Raw genomic sequence first — 5,496 nt, 5'->3', positions numbered from 1 at the left:
AGGAGGCATCATGCCAGTGTTATTTCAGCCACTGACTTTGAGCGGCAATAGGTCCAGCCCTCTGTGTGAGCCTCACGTTGTATTTCAAGTAGCATGAAGGGGAAGAAATAGGAACCACCTGATACTTCCAGGACCAGGATAGATCCATGCTTCTCCGCTACCTGGTCAAGGTCCAGAGGACTCCCATCAGCTAAATTATCACACTGTCACTTTAATATTTTGCCAGCTGCTAAATGAAAGTTCAGAGCACCTGTTGGGTCCCATAAAGAATCTTAGTTATTGCATTACACATGGCAGCTTCTGCTGCAGGACTCAGCTAAACTTCACTCCCTAATTAAACAAACAAACACGATGGATTCAGCACATGGCTTAATCTCGGTGAGTCAGAGAAAACCTGAGCTGAAGATTACAAGCAGGACTTTTAGTCAATGTATTGGTGAGATTAAACATGTTTTAACCATGTGTCCTCAATGAAGCAGGCATCAGATTATGAAACAAAATATTTTTAACACGTGAAAATGCGCCATACGTGAAGCATCATTCATCAGTGGCTTCAGACAACTTGCAAAGACATATATTTTTGCCTGACCCACCGAGGGAATTCAGTTTTTACTAAATTTCTGTTTTTCAAATTTCGGTCTTACTGTATTTATGTTAGTATCTCTGTTTTGTTATACTGTGTTATTGTTTTTGCCTGGTATTTTGTTTCTCCAGCAAGATCTGGCCTGAAGCACAGGCCGTGGTGGTGGGAGGGAGACAACAGAGAGAGGATTCAGCTTCCCTGACTCAGAGAAGAACGCTTGTGGCTACGATGCTCCTCTCCTATTTTCGAGATTCATACTTCCAAACTAGGAATTACAAAACTTGGCAACCAGAGGAAGTGGAGACACAACTTACGTGGGAAGGAAAAACAACCATGTTCAAAGAAGCAGTCTGAAGCTGTAGAATAGAAATTGCAAAAAGGCATCCCACTTCCTGTTGAAACTCTTGGGATAAGCAAGCTTGCATGCTTTTAATAGGGAGATGTCCCTTCTAGCCAGAATTTGGGGACATCTGTATGCTTGTTTATTGTGATGTAACCTGATGACCAGGTGATATTTCCCCCTTCTCTTCCTCTTCTTTGTTAAGAGTTGTTCCTTTTTTGTGCAATCTCCACTAAGCCGCAGGAGAGACAAGCCTCCAGAGGCTTCTCTGCCAGAACATCCCAATCATGGACTAAAATCTACTACCTACTTCTGCCTTTTCTCTGCAAGCTAGAGCCTAATCAGGGCTGTGGAGTTGGAGTCGGAAGCAATTTTGGGTGGAGTCGGAGTCGGTAGAAATGTTCCGACTCTGACTCCAGCTTCAAAATAAATTTTGATTGACAAATTTTTTAAAATATAAATTCAAAATGTCAAAGAAGCTTCCCATGAAGTCAGCTGTAGTTGAGCATTTCACCATACCTCAAGATGGAAAACATTTTGTGCATCAGTGTATGACACCGAACCCAGATGAAGACAAATGCTGTGATGCCAAGATCAGCGCATACTGAGGCAGTGATAAAAATGCTCCTACGAGAGCTTCCAATTAAAAAAGACATTTACAGCGCTTTCCAGGGCTGTGGAGTCAGAAGCAATTTTGGGTGGAGTTGGAGTCGGAGTCGTACAGTAGAAAAATAGAGGAGTTGGAGTTGAAGGTTTGGCTGCCAACTCCACAGCCCTGGAGCCTATCAGGGAACCTGTACATGTGGTGATTTTTCAAATCACCATGAGCATACTCTTCCTCAAGAGCAGCTGAAGCCAGGTACAGAGGGCTTGTACCCGGATACAAAGTAAGGTGTGTATACCCCTATTGTTTCCTGAACATATGAAAGGTTGTGAGTATACATTCTTACTACTTTTTTACCAAAGAAAAAGTAGCTTTTGCTTTTATTCAGCTAGTCTGTATGAGGGGAAGGTGGGCTGGCTAATTCTCATTCCGCTTTGTAAAATATATACTCTGCTAAGAGACAGAACTACTAAACTGTTTCTATTTCATTTAAACCCAACAGAAACTAATCAGATGCAATCCCATATGTCCCAACCCTTTTTACTTTCTTGTGTATTCTGTCACCATTTCATGGATCCACTGCACCCACTGCAATTGATGCGTATGTATTTATTTATCTTTATTAATAAGGCCTGTAGGCACATTTTAAAATGGAAGAAATTGAACAGATGACATGAACTATGCTGGTCGGTTTGTTACAGCCCTGCCAGTCTGATTCAGGGCCTGATCTGGTGCTTTCAAGTGGCCCCAATTTGACCTAGGCTGATCCGAGACCAGCCCATCCACAATCCAGTCCCAAACTAATCTGGGGAGCTTTGTACAGTGTTTAGTTAGGGTTTAAATCTTGATTAAACATTTGGTGGGAGGGAGAAGGAGGCACACACAGGCTGCCTGCATGCCTCCTTCCCTCCCTCTCATCACCAGGCTACCCTCCCCTTTTGACAGATCCAGATCACTCTCAGGGGATCCTACCCGGCCTGGGGCTATCTGGGCCTTCCTCAGCCTGATCCAGCTCAATCCCAGGTTGATCCAAATTGATCCGATTTGGTTGGGGATCCGGGATTTAGTGTGCACAGTAGGGTGGTTAAGAAATTCAATTCGCATTTCAAGCCGAGTCTGTCAAATTCACACTTTCTGAAGCAATATGAGAACTGAAACACAGCCTTTCTTTGAAATCTGCACTTATTTGAATTTTGCAGTGCAGTTCACCAACCAAGCAATGTTTACAAAAATGCATTTATTGGGGGAAAGTGTGCACAAAAATGAATATATGAATGAAAATAACATGCATTATATGACGAGAAATTGGTTGCAAAAATGTGTACATTAGTCAAAATTGCCTACAAAAATGTGTTTTTTAGGAGAAATACACTGGAGAATTTTCATGAGGATTTTTTTAAAAAAAAATACAAATTGCTGCAGAAATGTGGAGAACTGAATTTAAGATTGGAAAAATGAGACTGGGAGAACCAAAACTGGCAGATCTTTCCATCCCTAATGCATAGCCTTATATACTGGCTTGCCCTGCCTTAAATGACCTTACATGAATAAACAGAGCTTGAACACAAGCAAGCGATGCAATGTCACAATTACTTGTGGCCATGTGCCATTGATATGTAACCAAACTCCAAACCAGCTAATTTCATTATTGTAATGGAAGTCTGTCTCCCATTCATTAGACTGACATATGACTAGTCATTAGTAACAGTTCATTTCCAAAGCCATGGCAAATAAAAGGTTGATTAAAAATTAATGAGCCCCAACCTCAGTCAGCACATTGCCACATTTTTCGAGTTGAACTTCTTGTCATTTGGTCTAAATGAGAATGCAAGAGACTGGCAGGAATCAAATGCTGGAGCACAGGGTGTTTTGCTCAATGTTCTTCGAGCAAGCTCCCAAAGACACATCACTAGATAACTATGGATATTAATAATTAAATGGTGATGTTGCATTTCTGATGACTGGACTCTAGAAATCAGACTGGAATGCTGACAATGTGTTTTTTTTTCCTTTTCAGAATGCAAGGAATGAAAAACTGGCTTCCTACGCTCAATCAATTAATATAGCCATCAGCTACTAATGTGGATATAGTTTGGAGCTATAATTCTGCTACTCATCTTGTAGCATTGCAGGATATATATGTTTATAAATTTATTTAGATACTACACTGAGATGAACCCCAAAGGGCTGTTCCAAAATTCTGCTAAGCATATTTTATCTAGGGCCACATCCACACCATACATTTCTTCCACTATTATTCCACTTTAAATAGTCATGGCTTCCCCAAAGAATCCTGAGAAATGTGGTTTGTAAAGAGTGATGAGAGCTGTTAGAAGACCTCTATTGCACTCACACAGCTACAGTTACCAGAGTTGTCTGAGAAGAGGGACTGGCTGTTAAACCACTCTGGGAAGCCACAACTGTTTAAAGTGTGTGAATGTGGTCCAAGTCTGAATCTGTATTGCAGGGATGGGGAACCAGTGGCCTTCCAGATGCTGTCAGACTCCAATTCCCATCAGTTCCTGTCAAGGATTATGGGAACGGTATTCCAGCAACATCTAGAGTGCCACAGGCTATCCATCCCTTCTGCTTTGGATTTGAACTTGTTCATATATATGACATTGTTTTTGTTTGTGAAATTCTTTTACTTTTTTTTCATGTATGAATTGCTGCAATTGTTTTTTATTGTTGATGTTTTTTAATTGTTAAACTGCTTCAAGATACTTTCTGGGAAACGATTCATAAATGAAATGGAATTAATAACCTGTGCCCTGGGTTTTGCATTTCACTATCATTTGCATTCAACTCATTTGAAATGTGGTGTTGGAGGAGACCTTTGCACATACCATGGACTGCAAAAAAGACAAATAATTGGGTGTTAGAATAAATTAAACCAGAACTCTCACTAGAAGCTAAAATGATGAAGCTGAGGTTATCATACTTTGGACACATCATGAGAAGACATGATTCACTAGAAAAGACAATAATACTGGTAAAAACAGAAGGGAGCAGAAAAAGAGGAAGGCCAAACAAGAGATGAATTGATTCCATCAAGGAAGCCACAGACCTGAACTTACAAGATCTGAACAGGGTGGTTCACGACAGATGCTCTTGGAGGTCACTGATTCCTTCATAATTGACTTGAAGGCACCTAACAACAACATCATTTGCATTTTATTCTAAGCAACCCAGAGAACATATCCATATTGGGTGGCCTATATATTTATTTAAAAGTTATTTTAAATGGCTGTCATAAAAAAGTAAATAGTATTTTCTAACTACCTGGTTTTATTTATGAAATGAAATCAATGATTTACCCATTCTCTGTGATTCTGTATTTTTTTTTTCAAACAGGTATTTCCGGTATCTGAGAGACCAGGGTTCGAATCCCCACACAGCCATGAAGCTCACTGGGTGACCTTGGGCCAGTTACTGCCTCTCAGCCTCAGAGGAAGGCAATGGGTAAATCACCTCTGAATACCGCTTACCATGAACACCCTATTCATAGGGTCGCCATAAGTCGGGATCAACTTGAAGGCAGCCCATTTCCATTTCATATACATTTATCGTCAGAATCCCCCTCTGTTTAATTGATGTGCAGGAATATATGGGGGGATGGGTGGAAACCCTGCACTCACACATACAATCATATCAAGATGGATTTTTATTTCTTTTTGCAGTAATCTGCTCTAGAATCCAGTGTTTTACATGGGGGGTGAGCATGTTTTTCCCTGTACAGGCTTTGCACAGAGTAGAGCAAGTCCCCCAGGGAGCAATGAAAATTGATGATATTATATCACTCTAAGAGGAAACATAGGAAGCTGCCTTATACTGAGTCAGAACATGAGTCAATCTAGCACAATGTTGTCTACACTGATTGGCAGCAGCTCTCCAGGGGTTCTGGCAGGGGACGTTCCCAGCCTTATCTGGAGATGCAGAGGATTAGACCTGGGACCTTCTGCAGGTAAG

At 41.0% G+C, this 5,496-nt stretch overlaps 1 long non-coding RNA gene across 1 annotated transcript; it reads left to right on the top strand.

Annotated features, from left to right (window-relative positions):
• Positions 1–290: 290 nt before the first annotated feature.
• On the top strand, positions 291–4,193 carry LOC133372040 (uncharacterized). The gene is made up of 3 exons (XR_009759443.1): positions 291–378; positions 2,030–2,128; positions 3,545–4,193. It is a non-coding gene; the product is annotated as an uncharacterized LOC133372040 (long non-coding RNA).
• Positions 4,194–5,496: the final 1,303 nt, after the last annotated feature.

The sequence above is a fragment of the Rhineura floridana genome, chromosome 17 (genome assembly GCF_030035675.1).
Source record: "Rhineura floridana isolate rRhiFlo1 chromosome 17, rRhiFlo1.hap2, whole genome shotgun sequence".
Lineage (NCBI taxonomy): Eukaryota > Metazoa > Chordata > Lepidosauria > Squamata > Rhineuridae > Rhineura > Rhineura floridana.
Note: the sequence above shows the minus strand (reverse complement) of the source record. Positions and strands in the feature narration are given on the sequence as shown.